This window comes from Meles meles, chromosome 20 (assembly GCF_922984935.1).
Source record: "Meles meles chromosome 20, mMelMel3.1 paternal haplotype, whole genome shotgun sequence".
In the NCBI taxonomy this organism is placed as follows: domain Eukaryota; kingdom Metazoa; phylum Chordata; class Mammalia; order Carnivora; family Mustelidae; genus Meles; species Meles meles.
The window spans coordinates 27,057,641-27,075,853 of NC_060085.1; the positions used below are offsets into that span (position 1 = coordinate 27,057,641).

General features: G+C 45.8%; 1 protein-coding gene across 11 annotated transcripts in view; it reads left to right on the forward strand.

Moving 5' to 3' along the window:
• Window positions 1-18,213, forward strand: part of PXK (PX domain containing serine/threonine kinase like) — a 110,971-nt gene that overhangs the window by 9,274 nt on the left and 83,484 nt on the right. The window contains exons 1-2 of one of the 11 annotated variants that reach the window (XM_045990315.1): window positions 5,305-5,311; window positions 6,213-6,214. The exons of the other annotated variants lie outside the window; for them this stretch is intronic. The gene's annotated coding sequence lies outside the window, so the exon portion shown is untranslated. Of the gene's footprint in view, window positions 1-5,304; window positions 5,312-6,212; window positions 6,215-18,213 lie in introns of those variants that run through there. 11 annotated transcript variants of the gene reach the window in all.

Consider the following 18,213-nt stretch of genomic DNA (forward strand, 5'->3'; position numbering starts at 1 on the left):
GCCCGAAACAAGGCTCTGTGCCACATCCTGGGATGATGACCTGAACGGAAGGCAGATGCTTAACCACTGAGCCACCCAGGCGCCCCTGCAGAGCTGAATATGCTTTTCCTTCCTGTGAAATTCCTATTGAGCTTTATTGGTTCCAAACGTGCAAGCATTTTACATATCTGTTCGTTCGTTCGTTCTTTCTTTTTTTAAAGATTTTATTTATTTATTTGAGAGAGAGACAGTGAGAGAGAGCATGAGAGGGGAGAAAGTCAGAGGGAGAAGTAGGCTGTCCGTGGATCTTGGAGCCCGTTGTGGGACTTGATCCCAGGACTCTGGGATCATGACCTGAGCTGAAGGCAGAGGCTTTAACCCACTGAGCCACCCAGGTGCCCCTCTTTCTTTCTTTTTAAAGATTGATTTATTTATTTTAGATAGCTAGGGAGAGAGACAGAGAGGGCGTGTGCATACAAGGGGGGGGGGGGCGGGAGAGGGGCAGAGGGTGAGGGAGAGGGAAGGAGAATCTCAAATAGACCCAGTGCTGAGCCCTATGTAGGGCTCAATCTCAGGATCCTGAGATCAGGACCTGAGCCAAAACCGAGAGTCAGTGCTTAACGGATTATGCCATCCAGGTGCCTCCATACCTGTTATTTCTTACTACTTTGTTTTCTGTTTGTAATCTCCCCCTCCCACACACGTGAAAGGGTAAGGCGGTGAAAGGGTAAGGCCGGAGCAGAGGGACAATAACCTTAGTGACCTTGGACAACCGGTTTAATCTCTTGTTTCTTTGTAAAGTGCAGATGATAAGAGTGTGTTAGTGCTGCTGTGCGGATTAACTGAGCTCACACCTTGGCGCATAAGTGTCAGCTGTTTTTTTGATGTAGTTTATTACCTCTGTATTTGCCAGAACACTGGTAACTAATTTCTCAGGTACTGGTACTTGCTGGGTGCTCAGGTATGTTTAGCAGAAAAAAGAGAGTAAGAGAGTTATTTATTTAAAAGTCTCACTGTCAGCTGTGACTGCTTTACTACCAAATGCAAAAAAGAGACCAGTGACCTATGTCAAAGAGCAACCTCCCCTGCCGCCTTTTTCTTTTTCGCTCTGAAGGAACCTGTTTTGATAGCCAGGCTTGGGGGATGCAGCCCGGGGTCCCCTTCTGGGCCCTGCCCAGCAGCAGAGCCGGCTGTTGGCATTCAGAGGCGGCGGAAGAGGTGGAAGAGGCAAATGGGCAGGCCACGGGGCTCGGCCACGGAACTGGCAGATGGGCGCCCAGAGGCTGGGCCTCGGGGGGGAGGGGGGCGCACCTGACAGATGCCCATTTCAGCTCTTCACCTTGAAGCTTTTTTGCGTCCCCAGCATCGGTTTACACACATTTGACCTGTAGCAGCAGAGTGAGAAATAGAAAGCCCTGTGCTCTGTTCTTGCCCTGCCAAGTAGACCGTGCCAGCCGATACTTGTGAGGGGGCGGGCTGGGGGGCAGCTGACCTCTTCAGAACACCGCTTCCTGAGACGTGCACTTCTGTTCTGTGGAGCCCCGCTGACTTCCTTTCCCCTAGGCAGGCTGTGGGCACAGACTCCGGGTTTGGGTGCCCTTCACTCTGTGAAGCATAGAGCTTCTTCCTTGTCAGAAAGCCTCTACGGTGTTGGGAACCTTAGCAAGCACCTATGAGGAGTCTCCTGTGAACTGTGCACTGGGCGGTGTATTAAGATAAAAAGATGCATGAAGCAGGGAGCTTCTTTCCTGGTAGAGGTGGCAGATGTCTGAACCAAAGGTGGAGGTGTGGAAAGTGCCCCGCCCGGCTGCCTGGGAGCCCTGAGGGGGCAGTGGGAGTGGCCCCAGCCGCCCAGGTCCTTCCTGGGGCTTTGCCTCAACAGCCTCTCAGAGAACAGGTTCTAAATCAGCACTCCCCAGGCTTTTGAACTTGCAGACTCCTTTCATAGTGCTACTGAATTGTAAAAAAACCCCTCTGGAAGTGATTTTGACTCTGCGTGTTTTGTTTTTTTTTTTTTTTTTCTTTTTTACAGAGAGAGAGAGAGAGAGATTACAAGTAGGCAGAGCAGCAGCCAGAGAGGGGAGGAAGCAGGCTCCCTGCCAAGCAGAGAGCCCGATACGGGGCTCGATCCCAGGACCCTGAGATCATGACCTGAGCTGAAGGCAGAGGCTTAACCCACTGAGCCACCCAGGCACCCCTGGAAGTGATTTTGAATTAAAAAACATTTTATTCAGATCAGTACATTCTTAAAAATTATATTAATGTTTGGGATCTGAATTACATTTTTTTTGAAATACAAGAGGCAGTGAGAATTGTGATAAGATGAACACAGCTTAAGGCTCTGATAATGAGCATCTTCAGACAGTTTGCAGAACTACCAATTTTATGATGGTTCTCACTTCTCGTATTTCTCACTAACTTCTCACTTAACTCCTATTTTACCATTGGCATTCCTAATAAAAGCCTGTCTTTAGTCATGGTCCATTAATGGGTATAAATGAAACCATGTGTGACGCAGAGCAAAATCAGTTAAAAAGTGGGTGCCTGGGTGCTTCATTAAGCTTCTGCCTTTGGCTCAGGTCATGATCCCAGGGTCCTGGGATCGAGCCCCGAAATGGGCTCCTTGCTCACCGGAAAGCCTGCCTCTTCTTCTCCCACTCCCCCTGCTTATGTTCCCTCTCTCACTGTGTCTCTCTCTGTCAGATAAATAAATAAAATCTTTCAAAAAAAAAATGAGTTGAAAAGCTATGTAGTGGCCCAAATTGTGATAAACCAAATAAACCATGAACACATTCAACTGATTTCTATGACTGGCCCCATGTTTCCTGTGAGTTCACTTGGAGGCTCTTAGTCTGTTCTGGGCCAAAGGGAGAAAAAAAATATATATATATTTTTAAAGATTTTATTTATTTGTCAGAGAGACAGCGAGAGAGCTCACAAGCCAGGGGAGCGGTAGCAGAGGGAGAAGCAGGCTCCCCTCTAAGCAGGGAACCCAATGAGGGACTTGACTCCAGGACCCTGGGATCATGATGTAAGCTAAAGGCAGATGTTTAACCAATTGAGCTGCCCAGGGGTCCCAAAGGGAGAAAATATTTAAATAATTATTTTATTGATGTATTTTTTAAAAATTAGAAATGTAAACAGAAGCCTTATAACCTTTAATACATAAATCCTTCCTGAGACTCTAGTTGTTTATCCTCTTCTAAACTGTTACTAACCCACCCCATAAGGATCTCAGTTTAAAATACTAAAGAATGACTAGCTGTGTTCTCTGAGGCTGGGTTGCATTTGCAGACTTCAGTTAATTCAGCGGATGCTGCTATGAGCATGCCCTTTGTTCCTGGCATCGTGCTACGCACTTGGGGTGCACATCGGAGCAAGACCCATGTGGTCCCTGCCTTTGTTTGTTCATTTCGAAAGGATCTGTCATGGAGGATTCTGATGAGAGGTAGAAGATGGGAAGGGGAGATTGGGCCAGCTCTGGGGTCCCTTGGAGGCCAGGCTCAGGGATCTGAACAGTAGTGAGGGACTTGAGCAGGTTATGTAGCGTGTGGAAGTGGTTTTTAGGAAGCTTATTTTGCTGCTGGTGAGTAGGGGTCGGTGCAAAGCGTGAAGGGAGGGGAGAGGAGAGGTCAGGGTGGTAGTGAAGTGATGGGGTTAGAAAGGCCACATCAGGTCAGTGGCAGCGGGGAGAGAAGGACTGGAGAGAGGCAGGAACGCAACAGAGAAGTCTGCTAGGTAGAGGCCACAAGGGAAACAAAGAAACCAGAAAAGAATAGAGAAACGGTCCAGGGTAAGTGAGCAGTAGCTGGTTTACCCAGGAAGATCATGAGTCTGAGTCTGGTTCTAGAAAGTTCGGGCAGTACTGAAGAGGCAGTGGCACTTGCCATGATAAGAGCTAGCATTGTTTAAGCACTTGGTATGGGCGGGCAGGGCCCAGCCCTGTGGTAAATTCTCTATGTTACTTATCTCACTTCCTAAGTTGGACAAATGCAGGCGCCCATGTAACCACTGTAACATTTTCATCACTCCAGATACTTCCTTGAGGCCTCTTTGCAGTCAGGATCCTTCCTCTGATCCCTGGCAACTACTGGCCGGCTTTCCGTTACTGTCATTTCACCCTTTCTAGAATGTCATATATATAAATGGTATCTTATAGGGTATAATGGTTTGCATCCGGCTTCTTTCACTTAGTGTAAAGCTCTGAGATTCTTTCATGTTGTCGCATGTTTCTTTTTATTGCCGGGTAATATTTCACCTTTTGTTACACATTCATTAGCTGGTGGGCATTTGGGTTGTTTCCACTTTGGGGCTGTTGTGAATAGAGCTTCTATGAGCATTGGGTACCAGTCTTTGTGTGGACAGACTTTCATTTCTCCTGGGCAGATATCTAGGAATGGAATTGCTTAGTCATATGGTGAGCGTATATTTAACTTTTCTAGATTCTTACCTGATTCTCATGACAACTCTGGATTGAGCTATTATCTCCATTTTTCTGTTGGAAGAAAATGAGGTGCAGAGAGGGTAAGTAACGTGCTCCAGGCCATAGGGCTGGGGGCGGCAGAATGGTCTGTAGGCCAGTGGACTTTGAGCCATCCCCAGCCTGATCTGTTATCAAGGCCCACAGAGCCGTGGACCTGTTTGATGTCTCCACGAAGCCGGGGCTTAGACGAGGCTGAGTTAGGGGTCCTCCCCTGAGCCACCGAACCAGACACCGATTTGGGTTGCCATTTTCTCCGTTCTCCCACCCTGGCTGCAGAGGCCTGGAGTTAGTTCATTACGTGCCGTGAAGGCCGTAGGGCAGTGCTGTCCAGATCACGCATGTAATTGTAAGTTTTCTCATAGCCACATTGGAAGAGTAAAAAGGAAAGGTGAAATGAATTTAGTGACCTGTTCCTAACCCAGTATATCCAGAATATTATTTCAGTGGATAAGCAGTATAAAAACTATTAACATGTTTTATGTTCTTTATGTCCTACAAAGTTTTTGAAATCTGGTGTGCATTGTACAATTACAACATACCGCAGTTGGGACTAGCCACATTTCAGGTTCACAATAGCTACATCCTGCTTGTGGCTACTATCCTGGACAGCCCAGATACAGACATTAAAAATAATATCCAGATGTGTGGTTGCTAATGTGGAAAGAGATTTTTCTTATATTAAGTGGGGGGGAGAAAAGCAAGTCATAACACACTATGTTTACTGTGCTCCTGTTTTCATAAATATCTCATGTGTATGTCTGCAAACAGTTCCTGTCCAGTGGCTACAGTTAGCCACTTAGACGACTTAAATTTAATAAAATTAAATAAAACTTAAACTGCAGTCCCCCAGTCAGTGGCCACTGTGTTGTACCTCACAGCCTTAGGTCAGGACTCTCTCCAGACTGCTGAACTGAGTGAGAAGAGCTGAGCGGGAGCACAGGACATGCCCTGCAGCGGGTGGGGCCTTGTGACCACTGAGACCCAGAGCTAAATGGTTTCTGATAGTGAAGCGCAGGGAGACGTGCTGTTGTTGGAGGTGAACAGGAGCATAGTGAGGAAACAGAACGGCCCCGTCAAAGGCCCTGTTGCATTCTGGGACAGCTGAAGTTAACCACTATTCACATTGCTGGGTGCTCACTCTAGAAGCCTGATACCTGCTTCAGGACATCTAAAAATGTTCCTCCCTGCTGCTTTGGAACCTGCCTCGTGTTTGGGAGTGGGGGGCTTATTTAATATTGGGGAAAGAAAAGACTTTTCATATTTGTACACAGCTTCTCTGCGGTGCCCGATTACATCCAGCCCGCGGTTTGTGAACATGCAGGAGGAGGCGGCTCGTCTGGTCTTGGAGCCAGGAGCCTGGGCTGGGAGGTGTGGAGAGCTCTGCAGCTGTTTCAACTCCTGTCCCCCAGGCCTGGGTTCCTGTGGTCTGCAATCTGCCCCTCACTCTCTCTGGGCTCCTTCCTCACTTGAGCGACTGGTTCTGCCTGTTTCTCTGAGCTCTCCTGCAAAATGAGGGGTGTGTGATGTGTGAGTGCCCCGCCTCAGGCCATGCAGGGTAGGAAGTGCTGTGCCCTGGGTCAGAATGGCGAGGAGTCTGTTCTCCTGACTTCCTAGCTGAGTGCCCTCGTTTAAGGCACCTGCCCTCTGAGAGGTGGGGTTCTTGTGAAAGAGATAGTGACTCGTACCTCGCAGCACTGTGGGGAGTTGGGATAAGTTGAGGAACCAAAGAGTAAACGCTCCACCAGCGCAGCGGTTTCCCCCTTCAGCTCTGAAGAGGCCTATGGCCACATGGCCTGTAGAGTCACTACACGGTTATGATTGGAACTAGCGTCTCAGGAATACACCGGGATGCTTTTAGGCGAGGCAGAGTAAATTTATGTGCAGTCAGCCCTCCCTCACCCTTCGTGATGTTGAGCGGTTCTACTGCTTTGAAACCACTAGGGACTTCCCGAGCTTGACTTCCCCATAGTTTCAAGCGCCTTCCCCACCAAATATTTTACCAGTGCTGAAACTAATAGGAGGGTTAATTTGTTTGACTTTCATCTTCTGTTTTTCCAATCTCCCCAGCACAGTAAAAGTGCTGGTGAGTCATAAAATGACTGAAAGTTCACTTACCAAAGGAAGAAAGATGATAGCTTGCATTCATCATGGATAAGGTACTGTGCTCTTCTCTGAGCTCAGATAGTCTCAGTCCTTATCACTCAGGATTCTTTGTTTGAAAGTAGCATGTTTTAAATTACATGTGTAGCAAACCAAGGAACTTTTGGAAAAATTGTTTTTCCTGATTAGGAAAGTAAAATATGCTCATTGCAGATAACCAAAAAAATATGCAAAAAAAAAAAAAAAAAAAGCCAGGAGAATTTAAACCACACATAATTTCACCCCAGAGATAACTACTGTTAACATCGGTTGTAGTTCCCTCTTCTTATCAATGTTATTGGTTTTTTTTTTTTAAAGATTTTATTTATTTATTTGACAGATCAGAAGTAGGCAGAGGCAGGCAGAGAGGGGAGGGGGAGAAGCAGGCTCCCTGCTGAGCAGAGAGCCCAATGCGGGACTCGATCCCAGGACCCTGGGATCATGACCTGAGCCGAAGGCAGTGGCTTAACCAGCTGAGCCACCCAGGCACCCTGTTATCGGTTTTTTTATCCCTTTAGAATATTTGACATTATACCATCCACATTGTCCTGTGTCATGAAAAATTCCTATAATACACTGTTCTAAAGGCTTGCATAGTCTTTCACCACATGGTCATACCATAAACAACATAACCTTTCTCTTACTGTTGATATCCGGCTTTTTTTAGGGTGAGGCTTTTTACTTAGCTTCCTTAAAAGTATATAGATATAGACAGGATTCCAGGCTGGCTTAGTTGGTGGAGCATGTGACTCTTGATCTCCGGGTTGTGAGTTTGAGCCCCACATCGGGTGTAGAGATTACTTAAAAATAAAATCTTTTTTTTTTTTAAAGATTTTATTTTATAGCTATCACAAGTAGGCAGAGAGGCAGGCAGAGAGAGGGAGAAGCAGGCTCCCCACTGAGCAGAGAGCCCAACGCGGGGCTCGATCCCAGGACCCTGGGACCATGACCTGAGGTGAAGGCAGAGGCTTTAACCCGCTGAGCCACCCAGGTGCCCCTCTTTTTTTTTTTTTTTTTAAGATTTTATTTATTTATTTTGACAGAGAGAGAGAGAACACAAGTAGGGGGAGTGGCTGGGAGAGGGAGAAGCAGGCTCCCCGCTGAGAAGGGAGCCCGAAGGAGGGCTCCATGCCAGGACCTCGGGATCACGACCTGAGCCAAAGGCAGACTGAGTCACCCAGGTGCCCGCTAAATAAAATCTTAAAAACAAATAGATAGATAAATAAATAAATGTGAGCATAGAAGCTGGGACAAGAGAAGCTGGAGTAGTGGTGCCTGCTGTCAGAAATCAGAGACTGATACGGTTATTTCCTGTGTTCAGAGAGAATGGCTGCTTTTTATTGTTCCCTTGGTGCTCCTGATAGTGCTGTGGCTGTCTCCTGGGCTTGCTGATTAGGGCCCTGGTGTATTCATCTGTACACACCTTGTGTTTGCTATTTCTTAGCAGGAAAGGAAACTAAGTTATGGAGCTGGCCTCTGGGCTGGGTGCCGTAAATATATGGTTTCCTCTAATACGTACTGCCATCCTGTTGGAAAGGTATGCTTTTGCAGATAAACTGAGGCTCAGAGGCTCAGCAAAGTTAGGTCTCAAAACCAGTAAGTGCCAGCTGGGGTTTGAACTGGACTGTGACTGGAAAACCAGGCCTCTCCCCTTGGGGACTTGCAGTGGAGGCATGGGGGAGGAGAGCGCACTGTGGCCCATCAGCACATCAGCCTCCAGAAGGCTTTGGGGCCACGGCACAGAGTGGGAAGGCAGAGAAGTGGCCCTGGAGGAAGAACACTTCCTTCCTAGCTGGTACTCAGGTTGGTACTAGCTGTCAGATACCGGAGCCCCCATGAACATCATTATTTCTGACCAGATCAGAGTTTTCTTGTCAGCCAGCTAAATAGTGGTTTTCGGAGGTTATGTTCACTGAGTCTGTGTCTACACTTTTAGGGCATCGGCCCAAGAAATTTGAGGATTATTGGAGGTCATATTTCATTTTTAATTACTATTTAATTGAGCCCGAGGTTTTTGAGGGTTTTTCCCCCTTTGCTTTGACGTAAGATGGGATTCATGTCCCATCTTAGCAAATTATGTGATTTGCTTTGGCGTCATTTAAGGGTCCTTGCACAGAATGCCACAGAAACTGCTATTTAAAATGCCGTGTTCATTCTCTAGTCATGTCTGCTGCCAAAAGGATTTTTGAGCGCTGCTTTGCAGTGTTGCTCCTAGCTGAAACATCGCTGTCTTTGAAGTCAGGCGGGGAGCTCCCCCGGCAGGGCAGGAGACTGTCCCGCAGAGGAGAGCTTGGACTTCAAAAGGCCTGGAGAGGAAAGAAGCTTGCTCAGTAAGGTGGTGGCATCTCACTGCAGGCATCAAAGCACATTTATGACGTGTTCCTTGCCCCTTCTGGGAACACAGAGTAGAAACTGGAGAACTTGCTTTGCATAAAGGTGAAGCACACAGTTCTATGATTCAGATTTTAAACGAGACTTATTTCACTTGGTTGAAAAGGAGATACAGTTGGATTCACTTACCTGCCCAGTATTTTATTTATTTATTTATTTGAAAGAGTGCATCTGCACACAAGTGGGGAGGGGCAGAGGAAGAGGGAGAAGCAGTCTCCCTGCTGAGCAGGAAGTCTGATGTAAGACTTGATACCAGGACCCCAAGATCATGACCCAAGCTGAAGGCAGACACTTAACTGACTGAGCCACCCAGGTGCCCCCTCTTCAAATGCCTTTTAAAACACGAATGCTGGGGCACCTGGGTGGCTCAGTGGGTTAAAGCCTCTGCCTTCGACTCAGATCATGATCCCAGGGTCCTGGGATTGAGTCCCGCATCAGGCTCTCTGCTCGGTGGGGAGCCTGCTTCCCCCGTCTCTCTGCCTACTTGTGATCTCTGTCTGTCAAATAAATAAAATCTTAAAAAAAAAAAAAAAACCTGATTGCTTTCATTGGTTTGAGGCAGGTTTTGCACATTATTGGAGTGCACAGCAATGAGAATAAAACATAGGTACATTTCAACACTGAAAATCTACAAATGAAACAGCAATAGTAATGAATATTTAGCAGAGAAGGAGTCATCATTAATTCTAGGTGAAATATTAAGAATTATAAGCAGCCAGGCAGGTTGCTGGTGAGCTGAGCAGAAGTCCTGCCACGTAGAATTTCCTTCGAGACCTTGTTGTCCTTTGGGATGCTGTTGCCCAATACCCGTGAGCTCTGGCCCTTGTGCTGTGTGATACCACGGGTTTGAATATTGGGTTTATAAAGGATGATAAATCAGGGCTTGGAAGGTCCATGGAGACTTTCTTTAAAAAAAAAAAATTCTGGGGGCACCTGGGTGGCTCAGTGGGTTAAGCTTCTGCCTTTGGCTCGGGTCATGATCCCGGGGTCATGGGATCGAGCCCCGCATCGGGCTCTCTGCTCGGTGGGAAGCCTGCTTCCCCGTCTCTCTCTGCCTGCCTCCCCTTCTCTCTCTGCCTGCTTGTGATCTCTGTCTGTCAAATAAATAAATAAAATTAAAAAAAATAATAAAATTCTGTTTTATTATTTAAGTAGAGTTGACATACAACTCTGAGAGCATGAGAAGGGATGAAGGAGTAGAGGTAGAGAGAGAAGCAGACTCCCCACTAAGCAGAGAGCCTGATGTGGGGCTCTCTCTCAGGACCCTGGGAGCATGACCTGAGCCAAAGGCAGGTGCTTAACTGACTGAGCCAGCCAGGCGCATGGCCTATTTATTTTATAACTGGAAGTTTGTACATCTTAATCCCCTTCATCAATTTCACCCATGCCCCCACATCCAATGAGATTTTCTTGAGCGTGCTGTTTGACTTTTCCTGTGTGTAGGTGTGCATGAAAAAGCAACATGCTTCCTCCTTCCCAAAGGAGCAATCAGTCAGTTAATAAATCCCACCAACAAGTATTTGCTACTATGGGTCTGACCTCGTGCTGGGTGCTGTTTGCAATACAAAGAAATACGTTGATTCTAGCCCTTGAAGAACTTACCTTAATTCAGTTGGAGAGAGTCCCTCCTCTCCCCAGACATAGGTAGACATAGGACAGAAATAGCAGTAACATGATTAAACAGCTGACCTTGCCAGGTGTTGACTTGGTAGAACAGAGAAAGAGGGGAATCAGTAGGGGATGTTTAGGACACACAGACTCTGACTGAGCAGAGGCGGGTTTGAGGAGGAGGAAGAGTTAGGACACTTTGGTTGGGTGAGAGCAGAACATGGAAGCTAGGCTAAGAGTTGGGTTTTAGTCTCTGGCCAGTGGGAACCCTGGAAGGTTCCTGAGCAGGGAAGTAGGATGGTGCTGGATGGCCAGCAAGTTCATCCGTTCTCAGCGTTCTTTGCAGGCCTTCCTATGAAGGGAAAGTGCGAGGAGGAAGTGGGTTTGGGAATGAACCCAAGAGAGTGGTGTGGCTAGTAGGTGCTGGAGACCAGGCCTTCTGTCTCAGAGTTATCAGTTTCTTTCTAGTCAACGCATTTGCCTCTTCAGAGACTCATTATCCCCAGCTACGAAATGAGGGTAATGGTTCCCATCGGCAAGGAGGGGTAAGGGCGGGGATGGAGGAGGCTATGAGGTTTGGTGGGTGCTTGGCTCATTTGTTTTCTTCCTCTCGAGAGGGTTTTTATTTTTACAGTGTAAAGCTGCTTCCTTTTTAAGAGGTTTTAGAACCATGGTTCTTGCCCCTGGCTGCACGTTAGAATCGCCTGGGGAACTTATAGGACCTACTAATGCCGTGTTTCAGCCAGACAAGTTAAATCGAATCTCTGGGAGGGAGGGTCAAACCATTAGTATCCTTTTATTATTTATTTATTTATTTATTTATTTAAAAGATTTTATTTATTTATTTGACAGAGTGAGTGAGATGACAAGTAGGCAGAGAGGCAGGCGGGGGGGACGGGGGAGTAGGCTCCCCGCTGAGCAGAGAGCCTGATGCGGGCTCGATCCCAGGACCCTGGGATCATGACCCGAGCCGAAAGCAGAGGCTTTAACCCACTGAGCCACCCAGGCGCCCCATATCCTTTTATTTTTTTAAGTTCTCTAAATTATGGAGTGCAGCGGCACCCTCTGCTTTAGAGATAGTGATGTGGGAACACAGACAGGTGAAGTACCTCCAAAACGCTGCCCTCATCTCTCTGTACTTTGAGTCTCATCTGTGCCAAAAGAGAAGGAAGAATTATATGGGTTAATCTGGTTTGAAGGGTTTGCTTAAGTTTGGGTTTTAGTTCCTTTTACACATTTTTTTCCCAGAGTGATCTGTGATTTGTAGCTTCATTAAGGTAATTTGGGGCCAGACAGATTCAAAATAAGTTTTCCTTTTCATTTTGTTCCTAAAATTTCATCAAACCAAGGCATCTTTGAATGTCGGCTATTGTGCAGGGAAGTCTTAACTGTGTTTCTGAAAACTTAGGAAATAAAATGCCAGTGAAGATGCTTACTTGGAAAACGGCCTGTGTTAGGAACATTAATCAACAGTTGTGGAAATGACAGGCCCTCCCCCCCACCCCCAGTATTGGAGTCAATAGATCACCATCATTAGAAATGGACCACTTGGGCATCTGGTGGCTCAGTGGGTTAAAGCCTCTGCCTTCGGCTCAGGTCATGATCCCAGAGTCCTAGGATTGAGTCCCGCATCCGGCTCTCTGCTCAGCGCGGAGCCTGCTTCCTCTCTCTCTCTCTCTCTCTCTGCCTGCCTCTCTGCCTACTTGTGATCTCTCTTTCAAATAAATAAATAAAATCTTAAAAAAAGAAAAAATGGACCACTTGAGTTGCACCCACTAGTGCTAGTTGCACCCACTTTCAGGGCTGCAGAAAGAGCTCAGGGCGCCCCAGGTCACCGAGGGCTGCCAGCCTGGTGGGTGGGAGGGTGTTGGGAATCTGCTACTGGGGTTGCACTTCCCACTCAGCGGCTTCCTAGTTATGTGACCTTGGACAGCTCACTCAATGGAGCTGAGATCTACCCTCTCCGCAGCTGTGAGAATTGGAAAGAAGTATAGAGTAAAGGGCTTAGCAAAGTTCCTGGCACAGGATCGGTGCTTGCTTCTCTCTAACCTCTCTTAAGTGAGAAATTCCGTGGTCCTGGTGCCTTTCCAGTTTGAAGAACTTCTGCACCAGACCACACCAACTAGCCAAAATGCTAGGGCTTGACAGGATGGCCACCCTGCCCCACCGAGATGGAGGGTGTGGTGTCACAAGGGGGAGCGAGAAGAAGGCCCTTTGGGGAAGTGGCAGCAGATGGCAGGGTTTGGGGACAGGTGTAGATCGGTGAGACTCAGGGCTGCACTACAGAGCCCTTCATTGCCTGATGGGCCTTGGTGGTTTATTGTCTCTTTGATACACACGGCAGTTTCCATTCTGCATTAGAGTTGGTGGAAAAGATGGGAATGATTTGCTGGAGGATTCTGGGCTGCTGACTGTGGTGCAGGAGGAGGAGGTCAGACTTCAATGTTGGGTTTCTACTAGTCCCCAGGGTACTCTTCTCTCTGCTTTAATAAGAGCTACAGCCTGATTGCCAGCAGTGGACAGCTGTGCTGTGTTTAGTTTATAGATTGGAAATTTGAGGTGAAAATATTTCCTTTTGGTCAAGTGGATGGTGGTATCATGCAAAATAAAATAATTCAAACATTTTATAGTAAGGAACTAACTTGCCTTATTGAACCAGAGTAAAAATATTTCTGAGCAGGGATGCCTGGCTGGGTCAGTCGGTAGAGCGACTCTTGATCTTGGGGTTGTGAGTTTGAGACCCATGTTGGGGGTGGAGTTTACTTAAAAGAAATATTTTCTAGCAAAATCACCTTATATTCTCCAGTGTCTTTCTGTATCTGTTACCAGATGGCATATGGGACTTGGGGGCCACAGTGAAGCCTTAATGGGTCCCTGATGTGTTTTTACACAATGGGTGGTGCTTTCAGGCCACCAGTAACTAGGTAAAGTCTAGGTGGACACAAGTGGTGTTGTGTATGAGATACTAGTAGGCTACAGCCAACTGCAGATGATGACAGAGGTAGCCCCCAGCACCACCCTGTAAGCCAAGCCTCCGTGGGCTGGGATGACTGAATTATCGATGCACCTGAACCTGAGTGTCTCAGCCTTGGCTCTAAGGACGTTCGTGCCAGGTAGTCCTTCTTTGGGGGGGGGGGGGGGATGGGGTGGGCTGTGCTGGCCATTGTAGGTGTTTAGCAGCATCCTTGACCTCTATCTACTGGATGCCAGTAGCACTCCCCCAGCCCTTGTGACAACCAGTGATGTCTCCAGACATTGCTAAATGTCACTTGGGTCAGAATCACCCTCTTTGGAAATCACTGGCCTAAATTTAAAGAATGTCTTGGCGTAGACATTAATGGCGATGTCATTTTGGCTATCACCGTCTGACAACATGACCCAGGCATTATCTTGTAGTTACTGCTTCACTCTGTCACATGTTTTCCCCAATCATTATTGTGTGCTACTTTATAGACAGGTCTTTTTTAAGACAGTGTAATAATCATAATCACAATAATAGCCAACTTTATAGGGTATCAATGAAGAGACTTCAGGAATACCTTAGTGAGAATTATTAGCCTGATAGTCCTGCGTTCCTGGAGTAGAGACAACTCTAAAGGCTCATGCAAGACTAGAGCACATAATGGTTACTGTCAGTTGAGGGGAGGGGAGAGGAATAAAGGGCAAAGAGCATATAAAAAGGAGTACAGTGAGAAGATGTTTGCCAATTGACCAGATAGTGTAGATGTAACCTATTCTGGCACAAATATGTGTTCAGGAAGTTCTGAATTTTACTAAGTAAACGCTGCCCTCAATGTGGGTCTCAAACTCACGGCTTTGAGATCAAGAGTCACATGTTTATAGACAGTTTTTTTTTTTTTAATCTAAATTATGTACCTACAAAGGAAGGAATGGAATCAGATTGTACCTTTCTGTTCAGACTTACACCCCAGCATGAATGAAGTACAGGGATTGGAACGTTATGGGTGCTTTAGTGGATATTTGCAGTTGGTAGCAACATCTTTGTAAAGCACAGGGTTGAACTTTAAACTCAACATATGTAAAGCACGACAACAGTGTTTTACTCAGTACCTACAAAGTGCCCAACACTGAACTGGAATTTTTAAAATTAATATTGTTCGAGGGGTGCCAGGGTGGCTCAGTCGTTAAGTGTCTGCCTTTGGCTCGGGTTATGATCCCAGGGTCCTGAGATCGAGCCCCACGTTGGGCTACCTGCTCAGCAGGAAGCCTGCTTCTTCCTCTCCCAGTCTCCCTGCGTGTGTTCCCTCTCTTGCTGTTTCTCTAGCAAATAAATAAATAAAATCCTTTAAAAAATTAAATTAAGTTATTATTATTCCTGTGATAAATTGTAGTGAAATAATAGATGCTAGAAGTGACTTTTGAGAATCAACATTTTCCCTCAATTTTAGACATCAGAAGAGCTTCTTTTGGATGTGTGATTGTTTGGAAGTACTCAACTATATATGCTAATTTCAGCTTGACTCTGAGAATGTAAAAGCCCAGAAAATTTGCCAGTAAGACAACCCTGGAAAAAAGAAAATTTCCACTGTAAAGGATTGATCCCCCAAATTTAAGAATGTCAGAAGTTTTCAGCATTTTATCTGTATGAATTTAGAAATAATTGCATTAGCATATTGCTTAAGAGATTTGCCACACTACATGAATTGTCTTAAAATATTTATTTTATGGGATGCCTGGGTGGCTCAATCATTAAGTGTCTGCCTTCCGCTCAGGTCATGTTCCTGGGGTCCTGGGATCGAGCCCTGCATCGGGCTTCAGGAAGCCTGCCTCTCCCTCTCCCACTCCCTCTGCTTGTGTTCCCTCACTTGCTGTCTCTCTGTCCAGTAGATAAACAAGATCTTTAAAATATATATATATATAGGGGCGCCTGGGTGGCTCAGTGGGTTAAAGCCTCTACCTTCAGCTGGGTCGTGATCCCAGGGTACTGGGATCGAGCCCCACATCTGGCTCACTGCTCAGCGGGGAGCCTGCTTCCTCCTCTCTCTCTGCCTGCCTCTCTGCCTGCTTGTGATCTCTGTTTGTCAAATAAATAAATAAAATCTTTAAAAATATATATATAGATGTATATATACATTAATTAATTAATTTATTTATTTTATACCCTGATATGAACCCAACTCAGCATAGCTGCCAGCTGTACACAGCTGATTCACTCATAATTGAGTGGATATTGTTGAATTGCCATCCTTAACATATTCCTGAGGAGGCGGGAATTCCTGCTATGAGAACTTTATCCACTTTTCTTAAATACACGGAGTGGAAGTGAATGATAGCGCAATAAGATCTATTTTAAAATCCACTCACCAGGTTAACTGCTTATTTGGCTTTGTTTTCTAAATCACCTATTTAAATGAGAATTCAGTAGAAAGGATTTGTTGAATACCTTGTTGATAAGCATTTGTTGAGTAGTGATTGTGGTAATGCCTAAATCATACCATCCAAGGAGATTAAAACAGTTCTGAGCCTTTGAGGAAAGAATGTCAACATTCGTATATGATTTAATCTATACCTTCATTATGACTCCCCCTGTATATAGACAGGAGGGTGGACTAGGTCTGTGTTTCCTGCTTACTGTCTTAGTAAGAATTAGGTGGGGAGGGGTGCCTGGGTGGCTCAGTCATTAAGCATCTGCCTTTAAAATCTTAAAAAAAAAAAAAATCATGTAGGGAGGCTGTTAACACATCTAATTCCTAGGGTTCTATCTTAAGAGATTCTGATTCAGCATGTCTGGTGCAAAGCCTGAGAATGTGTATTTTTTTTTTTTTTTTAAAGATTTTGTTTATTTGTCAGGGGAGGAGAGAGAGCACAAGCAGGGGAAGCTGTAGGCAGAGGGAGAAGCAGACCCCCTGCGGAGCAGATAGCCTGATTTGGGACTGGATCCCAGGACCATGGGATCATGACCTGAGCCAAAGGCAGCCACTTAACCACGGAGCCATCCAGGCATCCCAAGAATGTGTATTTTTAACACCCTCTCCTCTCCCTCCTCCTCAGGAGCAGAGAGATGTTAATGATCAGGCAGGTAGGGGTTTTGGTCACTGGATTTGGTTTCTCTGGAAAATGCCATCACTGCTTCTCTATTCTACCCTTTCACTTGCTTTCTTAATCCGGGCCTTCTCTAGCTGGGGACGCATATAGAATGCAAACTCTAAACACCCAAAATGGTGGATCTTAGTCTTCCAATTGCTACCACTCCTTGTTTGAATATCTAAGTTTAAACTTTTTATTTTAGGTAATTACAGATTTACATGCTGTTGTAAGAAATAACAGAGAGAGATCCCATATGTCCATCATCCAGTTTGTTTCAGTGGTACTGTCTTGTGAAACTATGGTTCAGTTTCACAGTCAGCACATTGACTCTGATACGGCTAAGATCCAGAACATTCCCATCAATCCGCGCATCCCTCAGGCGGGTGTGGATGGCTGATGCACTACAGAAACTTATTTTTCACAGTTCCAGATGCTAAAAGTCCGAGGTCAGGGTGCCAGCGTGGTTGCCTTCTGGGGAGGGTCCTCTTCCTTGTTCATAACTGGTACTTTCTCTAAGTATCCTCTTGGTGGAAGGGGCAAGGGATCCTCCTGGAGCCTCCTTTACTTGGCACTAATCACATTCATGAGGGTTTCACTCTCATGACCTAAGAACTTCTCACAGGTCCTGCCTCCTAATACCATTATCTTTGGGGTTAGTATTCAGCATGAATGGGGGGGGACCAAACATTGAAAACAGAGCCCCATCACTTTGGCTTTCTATAGCCACACCTGCATCCCTCCCCCCCACACCCTACCAGTCCAGCCTTAACTCTTAAAACACTAATTTGTTCTCCGCATCTATCATGTTGTCATTTCATGAATGTTATATAAATGGAGTCATATAGTTTATAATCTTTTGGGATTGACTTTTTCACCCAGCATAACCCTGGAGATTCATCCAAGTTGTTATGTGAACCAGTAGTCTATTCCTCTTTGTAGCTGAGTATTGCTGTGTGATACGGATGTAGCAGAGTTTAACCACTCACCTGTTGATGGACATCTGGCTGGTTTCTAATTTTGGACTGCTACTAATGAAGCTGCTACAAACATTGGAACAGAACATTCCTGTACAAGTTTTGTGTGAACATAAATGCTCATTTCTCTGGGGTAATGCCCAGGAGTACAATTGCTGGGTCGCATAATAGTTGCATGTTCAGTCTTTTAAGAAACTGCTAAACCGTATTCCAGAGTGATGGTACCATTTTACATGCCCACTGGCAGTATAGGTGTGATCAAGTTTCTCTGTGACTTAGCCAGCATTTGGTATTATTTTTTGTTTGTTTTAGTCATTGTGGTAGGTGTGTAATAATATTTCATTGCGGTCTTTGTATGCATTTTTCGGATGACTAGTAATGTTGAACATCTTTTTCTGTGCTTATTGCCATCTGTATGTCCTCTTGAAAGGAATGTGTATTCTGCTGTTGTTGGCTGGAGTGTCCACAAATCCTCATTAAAAATGTTGGTTGATGTATTGTTGAGTTCTTCTGTATCCTTCCTGTCTAATAGTTCTATTAATCACTGAAAGAAGGGTGTGGCAGTCTCCAACCATAACCATGAATTTGCCC